The following is a 13,966-nucleotide window of genomic DNA, read 5'->3' as shown; positions in this document are numbered from 1 at the left end:
TCCTAGCCTCTTTAATCTCTCCTCATATGGGAGCCAAAAATCACAGGAACACCACTAAAATTCACAAAGCCTGAGTTAGGCGCCTAGGCTCCCTATACAATGAATGGGGAGAGATAGACATCTTAGACTGCAATTCACACAAGGCAGTACACTAGACAGGGAGCTGCCTAAATGATCCAATGGGAGATGTCATGAGAGGGGTGTGTCCAAAGCCCACCTCTCTCACAGAGACAGGTGCTAAGCCCAGGCTGCAAGGAGGCACCTCTCTCTGCTTGTGAACCCTCTCCTAGAGTTAGTCACATCAGGCACATCTGGCAAGAAGCTGGGGGATGAAGGAGGGTTGCAGGGAAGGGAGGGTCATCCTGATCTCCCACCTCCACCCAATTCATATTTATATACAATGAAACAGCCTCAAAAGGGCAGATTGAGGGAGATCTGCATCAGAATATCCCATAGCTCAATGCTTAGGGACTTATCTGAGAGGTGGCAGACCCTTATTCAAATGCCTTCTCCTCATCATGTGGAAGGAGTCTAGGACCAGGGGTTTCTCACATCCCAGGTGAATATCCTAACTGGGCTAAAGGTATAGAGGGAGGTCCTTCATCTCCTTCCGACCCCTCTCCAATTGTTTTGTTTTGTATGGAGGTAGGTCCAGGTGTGAAAGTAACTTAAAGGACTTACCAGTATGCAGGGTGGCCAGGGTCCTGGACAGGGTAGGGCGGTGGCTCTGGGCCCCTGGAAGGGGCAGGGCTTCGGGCACAAAGGGCGGGGCAGGACTGGGCCAGACTCCCCCAGCTAGCCCTCCAGTGCCCGGGGCTCCGGCGGCTATTTAAAGGGCCTGGGGCTCTGGCCACTGCCGGGAGCCCTGGGCCCTTTTAAATAATCAGGCCCTGGGGCAACTGCCCCTTTTGGGCCCCCCTTTGGCCCCATCAGTGGCCCTGCAAGCATGGTCGGCCATGTAGCGGACCCTAACGGCGGCCACTTTCTTACTGGTACGCCATACCACTCCGTGCCGGTTTACTTTCACCTCTGGGTAGGTGGCCTGTGAGCACCCCCACCCTACCCACTTGGGTCCCACAAGCAAGTGAGCAGGAGGCACAGTTCACGGGTTGAGGCAGGAGGTAGGCGTCCAGACACCCAGAGTGAGGTCGCAATGCACATGCAGAAATGTAAGCACATAGGGAAATTTTAATGCAAAAACCTAGGCACCAAAGGGGTTCAGGTGCCTACAGGCTCCAGCAGCAGCTGAGCAGGAGTTTTATGAACCGGAGCGGTGCCTAAAAACAAGACTTGGGCACCTAAGTCTGGGGGTTATGCACTTAAGTACCTTTGTGAATCTAGTGCTACATCTCTCTCCGTGGTATAACACGAAAACTGCCTCATTAGGAATTCTGGAGAAAATTCCCATTAATGTCCATGGGCTTTGGATCATGACCACAGTATTGGGGAGTGGAGGGTGGGAAAAACTGACTTCTATACAAGATCTTTTATATCCCCATTTGAAAGAGTCTGCGTGTCATAGATCTGTCCTTTTCTATCTTATCACTGTCATTGGAATGTGTCAAAATCATAAACATCATATATTTAATACATCTATGTTACTCTATATTGGGTTTTCTATCATTCTGTTTGTATATTTCATTTTTAAAAGCCTCCTTAAATTAATCTTTTAGCCATACTGAAGACGTTGCTTAGTCTACATTTCGAACGGGAGCATTTTTATTTATTTGTGAGCTACACGAGGCTTCCAAAAGCTCTCTCAGACTTAATGAAGTACCTTCTGCTATTACATATGTACCTGTTCTGTTTGTTTGGCTAGGTCGCTCTTACATGCTTTTAAAGCTGGTCTCTCCAAAACAATACATCCTGTTTCAGAAATAATAGGCTTTAATTTCCAGGTGATATTAAATGTGCAATCATAATGTGACCATTTTACTTTAGCGACTAATGTGATTTTTCTTTCTTTAACCATAGGTCAGGACAAAGATCAGATCTGGAAATACGCTCACCATACAATGTGTTAGGAAGCAATAAATTACTGTATCCATTGCTTCTCTCTCCTCTTTTCCTTTGAATTGCAGTTTCAAGGATTCCAATTTAAATATCAACCATAATTACAATATTGTTATCTCTCCACGCCTTCTTTTGTCTCGTACTTATTCCCATTTCTCCAGTAAGGGAAGGGAAAGAGTCTATATCATACTTTGTTACCACAACCCAGGGTAATGTATCCCTCAGATCTAAGGGTATGCATCTCAAGTGTAATCCTAAAACCACTGAAGTCAATAGGGTTTTTGCCATTGACTCTGATACAAGAATTGTACCCTTCCTGCATCTCCTCAGCTTGTTTTATGACCTTCATCATGTTCTTAATACAGATGCTGGGCTCGTCACCCAAAACTACACACTGGCATTTTAGGTTAGGGTTTTCAAAGGAGCCTACAGAAGTTAGATACCCAAATCCCAGCCTCAAACATTTGTTTATACTATCCCAAACATACAATTCGACCCAGCAGCATCCACTGTAGAAGTGCTGTATATGAGCCTGACCCAAAGCGCATTAGAGTCAATGGGAACCTTTTCATTAGCTACAAGGGGTTTTGGACCAGACCCTAAATCAACACACCAGTTCATAATGCTAAATGTAAACCCATTAAATGTATTTTATGCAGCTTGCACTTACAAGAATGAGATTCTACTATTCTTGTAACTTCGATTGTCTTAACAGACAGGTAACTTGTAAGAGTGAACGGCTTTTGAAAATCGGTCCCCACATTGTTGACAAACCCAACTTATCTTTCAATTTCGGACAGGTATTTCTTCTTAATACAACACATTTTTCTTGAACAAATGTATTGTGGTCAATACAAAAAAAAAGACCCTGTCTATTGCTGATGAAGTGCAGGAGTGTCTTCTACACGCCTTTGTTTTACCGTATAGGATTCCCATTAGTGTTAACAAAGAAACTGGCAAGTTTCTGCAGCAGTATCTCCATCTAGGGGCATTTAATCTGCGGGTCTCTCTTGACCAGTGAAGATAAGTAATGTGACTAGAATAGCTGATGTGAAGGTGGCAGCTTTCTGAGCATCAACGAGGTCAGCATGCAACTGCCTTTTTGAATATTGTACTAACAAATCACTCGCTGTTGAAAGCTGAAGAAATGAAATCACTTGCTCTGCCTATACTTGATATCCATGCTCCAATATTCAATTGGCCAGACCAACCCAAATACAGGTACAGTACCTCTCTCTGGGCAAAATTCTGCCCTCATTTGCACCTAGTAAATGAGTAGGTTGGGAAATAGGAAAGCATTGAATATTCCCCTGCATATTTCAAATGAACTTCACTGAATCTTGAGCATCCAATTACATGCATCCTGTTAGACAAAAGATCAGAAATGTCAAGCGTGTGCACATAGTCACACTCAAAAGTTCCAAACAGATTCCTTAATATTAATCAAAACACAAATCATCCCTTGAGCAGTCCTAAAATATCTATTAATAAATTAAAAAGGTGGGTTTTTTCCCCAAACGCTAAAGAAATCTTACAACTTCAAAGGCTGAATGAAAAATATTCTTTGCAAAACCTGGAATGACTAAGACATCATAATCAAATATTAAAATGCATCCGCATCAAACACTAAAATAATTATTTTCTAGCCCTAAAGGGGCTGTGAAACATAGTTTAAAAATATGGCTATGCCATGAAGTGGCTTTTAATTATTCACTATAGCAGAAACAAATCTCTTCCAGTCTTAACAGGACCTCTGACATATAGCAAGCACTATTATTCCTCTTTAAAGGAGTGTTATAAACATTGCTCTTTTTAAAAGACATTTTTCTCTAGAGTTGTAGCACTGGAAAATGTGCACGTTAGGCACATGAATTAAAGTACACATATTACTATTAGTTCAAAGATGTGAAGAATGATTATTTGCTTTAAAAACGGTTCACATTGTTGATTTCCCTCAGGTATTCTTGCTGGGATCTTGGCGATATCTCTGCATTTGTGGATGAAAAATGGGTACTTAAACAAAGAACCAACTTGTTTCCAACAGTAAATAACTTCACACTGGAAAATGCAGGGATTAGCAGTGCTACAAAACAACTGCCTCATATAGCCATGTTATCCCATTGAATCCTAGGGTGAACAAGGCAGGCTGCCACAAGGGCAGAGTCACACCTTGTTAAAGTGGAAAGAGTAAATCACCTTCATAGCTTGTCACTCCAAAACCACATCCAAGACCTGGTGGTGTCAATTTATCTCAAATAGTGTCTTGGAAGTGCAGGATGTTGAAGGGTGCACTAAATCAGGCAGTGTTCAAGTATTTGCCTATGCTCTCCACATTCACATTTGGGGTTATTCCTGAGCTTCCAGTTGATCAAATTGTCACCATTCTTTGCCACCCCAGCTCTCACTTTCTTTAGAGCACACCAGTGTTTTCATTCGAGGTTAGTAGTTGGAGGGAGTTGTTCTAAAGGAACCAGGTTCTTCGAGATCATCGGCATTTACCCAATTTTGTTACTCTGTAGCCTTCCATAGTGATATTTTGGGGTAAGGGATTTTCAGAGGCAAAGCTCTTTCCAGACTTCAGCCTCTTGGCTGGGGGAATGTGTCCATGCAATATGGATGTCTGGAATCATGCATCTGTTTTTGTCTCTCCTTTTTACTGAAGGCATCCCACCTCACTGATGGTGGTACAATCCCTGAAAGGCAGCATAACGACAAAGTGGGAGTCAGTTCAAAGTCCCTGTGATAATCCTGCAGGATTGATTGAATTAACAATCAATTTTGTGCATATGGCTTGAGCAAGACCATCCTGAGACGGGGGGTAGAGGGGGAAGGAGACTCAGTGCTTTGCAGTGACTCACAGAGGGTGAGATTAGTTGCTTGGAGTGTTTTTGGGTCAGCTCCCCATTTTGTGTTGGCCAATTTCTGGAGTACACAATTCCTGGAGTTCACTTTCTTCTCAACTTCTTGAGGTGCTCTCTGAATGTCAGCTTTCAGTCTAAAGTGACCCCAAGGTACACATGGTTCAAAGATTGTACCATGCCACAATATTTGCAGTTTTTGCTTGGCTTTATGGTGTTTCAAATGGAAGGCGCACACCTGTGTTCTGCTAAGGTTGGCATTCAGGAATCATGTGTGAGAATATTTGCCAAGTATACTCAGGAAGCCAGTTAGAATAGACTTAGTGTCCTCAAATCTTTTCAACTTGGTGACAATGCAAAGATCTATATAAAAGAACTTTACCCATTGGGAAATTCTAATTGGTCATTTGTATAGACATTAAAGAGCAGGGGTGATAACACTGAACCTTGGAGCAGTCCATTCCACTGAGTATGCAATTGATGTTTCTGACCATCCATTTCAACAAAGAAATGAGGATTCTGGAGCAGGGAGGAGATGACTTGGACCATCTTGCTATTTCTCAAAATTCTTGCCAATTTCAATGGAAGTGCATGATGGTTCACTGTGTCAGAAGCAGGTGACAGATCAACAAACCCAGTATCTCTAATTTTGCTGTTTCAAAACCCTATTCAGATGTACTGAGTTAGGTTTAAAACTTGGCCACAGCATTAACATCCTGGGCAAAAAAATTACTTGGTCATCAGTCAACTGCCCATCCACTATTGGTGCTGTTCCACCCAACTCAGCCTTAATGGTAAACCAGCCCAAAAAGCAAAGCACAGAACAAAACAAGTCAAGGAGTATCTTTGTTCACTCTGCAGAGACTGCAAAGTCACAACAAGTAGCTCAATATTGAGGAGCTGTGGAAACCCTGAAATGTGGACTCGATGGTATATCGAATGAATTATTAGTGCACTTTTGGACAAGGCCACAAAAATGGCTGCTTGATTTCTCTAACTCTTGCATGCAAACAGCCAGACTGTGGAGACTGGTCAAACCACATTGTTGGGATTTTTCTCCAAGACCTTTCTGTGATGCTCTGTACCATGGGGGAACACCCTACACCCCCATGTTCATCTTTATAAAATGATTGTGTTGTATCCAATGCAAAGTTTGTCATGTTGGGTGTCTTCAGAAGGTTCATGATGCACTGAGCATGGTTTTTATAGTGATGTTACAGTAATTGTTATAGTGATGTTATAGTAATATTATAGGTTATAATTTTATGTATAAAGTTATAATGCTGAAAATGTATCCTCATTGCTTAAAGCAAGCCCAGACAAAAACTCTCCAGAAGCAGAGGGGCAGTTCACACCTCATCAGGGTGTGGATGGGACAAACCCAGCCCAGCCTCACAGGAACAATCGACGTTGGCCTAGACAGTAACAAAAGAGTGAGTCATCCCCCTTCCTTTGGTCAGTTTGGAACTGCAATAAGGTAATGCTCACCTGACTCTGAAACAGGGTGGGGGGACAAAACCAAGAAGGAAGAAAGGACATGATAAAAAGGAGAGATATTTGCCATGCTCTCTCTCTCTCTTCCACCTACATCTACAGACACCACAACAAGCGACTGAAGCGCTGATCAAAGGGGAGAGCCTGGCTGAAAAGCAACCAGCCAGCCTCTGGTGAGAAGCATATATGTTTGTAAGGGCACTGAAAGTGATAAGATCAGCTTAGAATATATTTTGCTTTTATTTCATTTGACCAAATCTAACTTGTTATGCTTTGACTTATAATCACTTAAAATCTTTATAGTTAATAAATCTGCTTGTTTATTCTACCTGAAGCAGTGCATTTGGTTTGAAGCATATCAGAAACTCTCCTTGGGATAACAAGCCTGGTACAGATCCATTTCTTTGTTAAATTGACAAACTTATATAAGCTTGCAGCATCCAGCCGGCATAACTGGACACTGCAAGACAGAGGTTCCTACAGTTGTGTCTGGGACCGGAGAAATTGGCTAGTGTCATTCGGTTTCACAATCCAAGGAGCAGTTTACATGAGCAGGGTTCAGTTATCATGGCACTTCTGGCATGACTCACCACGGCATAAGCAGGGTCCGTTTAGCCCAGGCATTTTTCCACCCTTTTCTGCCAACTTCTCTATTCCTCTGAGGTGTTCCATCAGAGAGGCCTGCCCACACATGGGAAGCTACTTTAGCCAGAAATCTGTGTGTCAGAAGAAGGTTTCCAGCAATCCTACTGCAGGGCCCCCCTGAGGCTAAATAATATCTTGGTAAGTCTTAGTATCCTTTTTGGTTGTTCTGTTTTCTTGCTGCTTGAGGCAGGAGACCTGGTAGAACCTTCCTGCAGCTGCTGGAGGCATTTCAAATAGACTAGTTCACCGGCATGGCCAACCCAGCTTGCCTGATTGACAGGTCTCTGGTAATGTCTCCCAAGAAGCTGCAAGCAGGAGTAAGATGCATTGTAAGGCATTTACGGACTTTCCCTGCGAAACCATGCTTTGGAATTTTGTCATGTGACAGATACTGATGCTTTGATTTTTTGTTCTGATTTGGGAGAAAAACAAAGGTCAAAATATCAGTGTCACCTTTCCCAGATTAACTCCACCTCTGACCACACTCCTTCTCATGTCTCCAGGGCTGGCTCCAGGCACCAGCGAAGGACACAGGTGCCTGGGGTGGCCAATAGAAAGGGGCAGCACTCCGTACATTATTGGGGCGGCATGTTCGGTTCTACGGCAGCAATTCAGCGGTGGGTCCTTCAGTCCGTCACTTCCTCTTCGGCTGCACTTCGGCAGCAACTCTATTGCTCCGCTTCAGTCTTCAGCGGCAATTCGGCAGCAGGTCCTTCACTCCCTCCCTTCCTCTTCAGCGACAGCTCAATCGTGTTTTTCTTTTTCTTTTTTTCTTCTATGCTTGAGGTGGCCAAAAAGCTGGAGCCGGCCCTGCATGTCTCAGATTGTCACCTTTCTTGGAGTGGAATCACACAACTCTCCCACTCTCCCAGCGGGCTCTGACCTGCAGTTTCCTGAGATCAACCATGATTCCCTCAGCAGGTCTGAGTTATCTTCAGCACCTGTGGGAATAATGACAGTGGTAAGCAGTGACCAATCAGCAAAATATTATTGATCAGAACTAAAGCATTTCAGAGAAAATTGTTCTCTGAGATTAAAAAGACAGTATGCATGTCTAGCTTACCAGGTGTCTAACCATCTTCCACACAGGGACCTTGTAGGTGTAATTTCCTACAGATTCCTCTATACAGCCCCTCCCTCTTTATCAGCTTGGCTCCCTAGCCAGCCCTTGGAAATTGACAACTCTCCCTCTTCTCCTCAGAGGGTTTTAAACTGCTTAGTATCCTTTTGATCTCTAGGCTCACAGCCTAGCAAGACACGGCTTGCATCTTAGCTGGAGACAGGCTTTAGGATCCTCAAAGTCAATAGCTTCCCCCATTGTCTTTCAAGTGTGTTCTGGGATGTTCTTATGCCTCCCTGCCTTCCACAGTCCCTACTGAATTATAGGTGAATAATATTCCACTACCCCTACTATATGCTATACAGACTCTCTCAATAACTAGATTAGTATCTAGCATTCTTCAGTATTCTTAGATTATTACAGAGTAATTCTACTTCCGTCATAATCAGAATTTCCCACGGGATGGAAATTCTGATTTTAGATCAGCTCTAGCACATATACATTAAACATTTCATTAAAAAGCTGGTACAGTGTTTTGAAAGATGAACATCACCAGCTGTTAATAACTTTTGGGAAATGAGCATCATGCTTTTCTTTAAGTTGTCTTGAAATCATTTCTAGTGCCAATTCCAGGCCTGCTGCCATTCATAATAAAACCAAACCCATTGTTGTCAATTTCAAAACAAAAAAACCCATCAAAGCTACAAATTGATAAGAATTAATCAACTATCACACAGAAAAGTGTTTTTAGATGATATAAAGAAAAACTGTAAAATTTATTAAAAACCCAAGAAAATTAGACTAAGGCCAAGATCTTTAAAAGTGACTTGCGATTTTGGGTGCACAACTTTACAGTTTAAAATAGCCCAGATTTTCAAACAGTGATGAAAGCCCAACCTCTGAAAACCAGACCTCTTTAAGGTCAAGAACTCAAAAAATCTGACATCTTGTGGGGAGGAGTATGTGAAGACCTGCAGGATCTTCCATTTTCTTTCATTTATTGACCCAATATTGTATCTGATATCACAACACAATCCTCCGAGCCCAGTTTTCCAATCACCAGCCAATGAGAGTCAATCAAGAGAGAACACAAGGAACTAAAGAAGAAAGATTTACCTTTCCCGTGTTTCATTCCTTGCCATCCTAACATTTGGAGAGGAGGATAGCATATTGACTGAGATCCAGTCAGTCCAGTCAACATATTGCCTTCCCATTCACTTTCCTCAAAAGAGATGGTAAAAAAATGCAAAAAAAGAATATGATTGTCATTTTGTAATAAAAAGACACTATTCAAATAGCGTTTATTTCAAACTTTTAAGATACAACAAAATGCTCTAGTAAAATGCCTGTACTGTATTAAAACTAGAGAGTTTCATGCACTTCACTGGTCCATTTATGCCTAGAACATCCACTGAAATTTTGCAATTGGTCATATGTGGTTTTCTAAATTTACTTTGTTATACACGGGTAGAAAAATGGAGAAAGGCCATTAAATTGTGTGTAGGCCCCCCACTTCCCTCAGCCAACAATGGTATGAAACTAAAGAGGTGAAAACTCAGAGATACTTCTTAAGCAATCTTGTAAACTTCTACTCAATCACTTGTCTAGGATAATTATTTTTGGTGGGTAAATAAAATATTCTGAAGTATCATCATCTCCATCATCACAATAGTAAGGGTGGATGAACAGGTTGTCTTCCTTAGATGGTAAATTTTCATGGTAACTTTGCAAGGTTGCTCTAAACTATGTGGAAGCATAAAAGCAGTAAGAAAGCATTCTACTAACAGAGGTTTTATGATTTATTGGAAAGGAAAACTAAAGAACAACAAGTAACAGTTCCATTTTGCAAATCTGTTTATTTAAAGCCATCCTTCAAAGACTGGCCATAGAAAAGTTGTCTAACAAATCATAGGCTAGCATAGAAAGAAAACAACAAATAAAGAGCAATGAAGTGACTATGTGACTACCAGAATTTTTATTGCCCTAGCACAGGGATAAGTTAATAGACCAAGAAAGACCCAAACAGCAAGAGACTGCCCTCAAACTATCAGCAATTTCTAAACTGAAACTATTACAGATGTCCATGATAACCTATTGCAGCAACTCAGTTTCTGGGAGAACAGTATATATTAGCTATTGATTTTCAACACTGTCCTTTCCAATATTAGTTATTAAACTCTGCCTGAGATAGCCATCTTTTTATAAAGTGGGCCAAATTCTCAGTGGAATCACAACTATGCTGAATCTGATCTACTCAGATGGGGCTACATCTCTGCCTTTTGCTCTCAGAAGAAAAAGGACTGAATCCACCAGAATTCTTCTTGTGTTACTCCTGGGCATAGAATGCTGAAGCAGTATCCCTGCTATCATTGGACACTGCCACCCACCCAGACCAAGACAGCTCTGCTAGCTGGTGTGAGGTAGGGATATCTTATTACCCCACCCTCATCTCTGTTATTATCCCATCCCTGCACAATTCCTCTAAGGCAATTATATCTATGGGAACACTATAGGAAGCAATACCTGTACTTCCCAGCCATATTCTGGCTGGCTGCTGAAGAGCAAGGAGGTCCAGGAGGTAGGGTTCTAGGCTAGGACATGGGAGACAGTTCAGTTCTATGCTATGCCACCATAGAATTCCTGTGTTACTTTGGGCAAGTCACTTAGCCTTTTTGTGTTTCGGGTCCCTAGCTATAAAATGGGGTGTCATGAGGAGGAATATATTAAAACATTGTGAAGTACTGAGATCTACAGATGAAAAGACAATACAAGAAATAGGAATTATTAACAGGAAGGGGGGGTAATAATTGTGCCTTTCTGATTCAGTGGAGATACACCAGGAATGAATGTGACCCAATGGTTTTGGCTAATCTCAGCATAATCCTTAACCCAGTGATGTTGGTGATTGAGAAGGAGGAGCTCTACTGAGTCAATACGGAACTGATACCCCAGAATGCCAGGAGTCTGTAAAACCAAGGTCCAGACCATGCTGTACACATTGAAAACAACTTTCAGAGGAGTAGGGACATTAGCCTCGGTGCTCTGACCACATAATAATCTGGGTAATTAAATTTTGCCCACTTAAAATCCCCCTGAAGCTTCAACTAGAAGTGGTTTCCTTTTTCACTCTATTTCCCTGGTTATATAGATCCATAGTAGCTGGACGCTGCACCGAGGCTATGTGTTGGAAAGCACTGGGGTCAGCTACGAAGTGACTGGACGGTACAGGTCATGTTCCCTGGGAGTGCCTCCGTGGTCCACCTGAGAGGGAGAATAAGACAGAGCTGAGAGCAGGGCCATGGATCAGGCACTGGACTGGAAGGGAGGAGACCTGAGTTCCATTGCAGACTGTGTGCCTTTGATGAAGTCACTTTCCCTCTCTGTTTCCTCTCCCTATGTCTTGTCTATTTAGACAGAAATGGTCTCTTATTATGTGTTCAGACAGCACCTTCTAGAAAGGGGTCCTGATCTCAATTGTGGCCTCTAAGCTCCACTATAATACAAATGTAACTCACACACTTTCTGGGTGTGGTGCTCTGTCCCATCTCATGGGACTGAGATCACTTAGAGAGAGCGATTAATGAGTCTGCTCTACAGCCTTAGCTAACAGCCAGTTGGGTTTTAGCTAATGCAGTAGAGCTTCAGAGGTCCCAGGTTCGATCCCACCCGCCGACGACCAGGGTCTGTCATTGTTACTCTTTCTCTGTGCTTGACTACCTCGCTGCAAATAGAAAGAGCCACAGCACAGTTTCTAAGGATGCCCTGGCCTGCACTCACATGGAGCCTAGAGGAAGAATTCAGCTTAATTCTGCCAGAATTTCCCCACGGGACTCAGGCTGCCACAGTGATCCCTCTGAGAGCAAAAGATTGAATCTAGGCCATTTTTCATAATCAGGCTGTAAAGTCTGAGTGCTTTGGGATTTTTGGAGTGTTTATCTAAAGCATTTATATGCCCGCCCACCCCCCTTCCCCCCCACCACAAATCTGAGCATCTCAGAACCTTTAATGTATTTATCCTCATAACACCCCTGTGAAGTAAGGAAGTATGATGATCCCCAGTACAGACAGATCGGCGGGTAGCGATCGATCTATTGGGGATCGATTTATCGCGTCTCGTCTAGATGCAATAAATCAATCCCCGAACACGCTACCGTTGACTCTGGAACGCCACCAGAGCAAGAGGCGGAAGCAGAGTTGACGGGGGAGCCGCAGCTGTCGATCCTGCACCGTGAGGACGCGAGGTAAGTCGATCTAAGATATGTCAACTTAGTTACGCTATTCTCGTAGCTGAAGTTAAGTATCTTAGATCGATCCTTCCCCCTAGTGTAGACCAGCCCTAAGTGACATGCCCAAAGCCAAACAGAAAGTCTTTGGCAAGCCAGGGAACTGAACCAATCTTTCCTGAGTCTCAGAATCAAGGCTTAACCACTGGACCACCCATCCAATTTGGAACACTTCACGATTAAATTTAAGTTATTATTAGCCAGACAAACCACTCCTCTCCTGTTATAAAAAAATCCATCCCAACACAGACCATAGGGGGAATACTTTGTTTAATAACATGCACATGCTATAACAAGACAAATGAACTTCCTGTGCTAACTCCAATGTCTTCTTGGGCCACAAATGATAATTTAAAAAAACAGCTCTGAAATATTATAGACACAGCACAAAGAACTGTGTAGGCATACAGCTTTAGCACTGGCAGAACATTATTACTCAATTAATGTTAATTCTCAATAATATACCTAACAACTGTTCAGTAGTACAGACATATGGTTATAGCCAATTCTTCATCCACAACATGGTTGCTTTCTAAACCAATACTAAAATCTGTGCTTGCCTGTTTCTAGTAAAATCTTTAAAACTGCGATATCATTGTTCAGTCATTTTTTATTTCCCGTGATTTTTAGCATTACTCCATATTATATTGCCTTGCCCCAACCCCTGAAAATGTTTGTCATTTCAAATATTTTATCACTAATATGTTGATTTTTCTCTAGTAAACACACAGTGCTTTATACAGTGCATCTGTCTTCCATTAATCTCTTTGGATCCATGACACTCCCAGTATTCAGAAAGCCTGATCTGTCAAAGGACTTAATTTTTTGTCTAGTTTATATGTCCATTCACAACACCAGGTCACATCTATAGTGGGTCAACACTCTGGAATATTGGACACACTTCTGTGGTGTCATTCTAAATAGGTGTAGAACCCCATGCTAACACACTGACTCCTTGTTCCCCTCAAAAGCTTGGTTCCCGTACAGAGGTTTCTGAGTTTACTAGAGGCTTCACTCTAACAGCTGTGGTCCTTTCGCTCAGACAGTAGCAGCTACTGCTTTCTGATGCAGAGTTAGGTCCCCACAGACAACCCACGGAGGATGTAAAAGTTAAGTTCATCTTTAAAAGCAACTCACCCCTAATCTGGGACCAGGAACACTGAAATGCATAAGTGATGATTGTATTACTAGCTCAGGGCATTGCTACCAGGCATATTTAAGTTTGTTTGGGTGCTTTACATTTGCATTTTAGTGTAACATGTTTAGATTGCTTTTAAGGCTAACCTCAACTCTGAATTTCATGGGTTTGTTTAGTTCTGGGATAACAACATAAATTGTTCACATGTATTCCCACTGTAGCTTCATCTTAATGTAGTGTTTATATAAAACTTTCACATGTGCATATATAATTTTCTCATCCCGGTATTTGGGCATCTTTAAATAGCCTTCTCGCTATATAGAGCATAGAAAATAATTGTGGAAATTATGTACAATATGTTGCCTTTTTAAATGGTAAACTCTAACAAAATCCCAGTGGCGAGAGGTGTGATCCAGGGAATCTATGGGTACTGACTGACTGGCAGAAGGCACAGAGATGCATAAAGGTTTCAGGG

General features: G+C 42.3%; 2 long non-coding RNA genes across 3 annotated transcripts in view; both read right to left on the bottom strand.

The window, feature by feature from the left end:
• The window catches only part of LOC112058705 (uncharacterized), a 114,311-nt gene that overhangs the window by 40,498 nt on the left and 59,847 nt on the right, over nt 1-13,966 (bottom strand). The window lies entirely within an intron of this gene.
• The window catches only part of LOC135974314 (uncharacterized), a 49,262-nt gene continuing 36,826 nt past the window's right edge, over nt 1,531-13,966 (bottom strand). The window contains exon 2 of the long non-coding RNA XR_010591545.1: nt 1,531-7,951. This is a non-coding gene — a long non-coding RNA (uncharacterized LOC135974314). The remainder of the gene's footprint in view (nt 7,952-13,966) is intronic.

Source organism: Chrysemys picta, chromosome 11, assembly GCF_011386835.1.
Source record: "Chrysemys picta bellii isolate R12L10 chromosome 11, ASM1138683v2, whole genome shotgun sequence".
NCBI classification, from domain to species: domain Eukaryota; kingdom Metazoa; phylum Chordata; order Testudines; family Emydidae; genus Chrysemys; species Chrysemys picta.
This window is presented reverse-complemented; position numbering and strand designations above follow the sequence as displayed.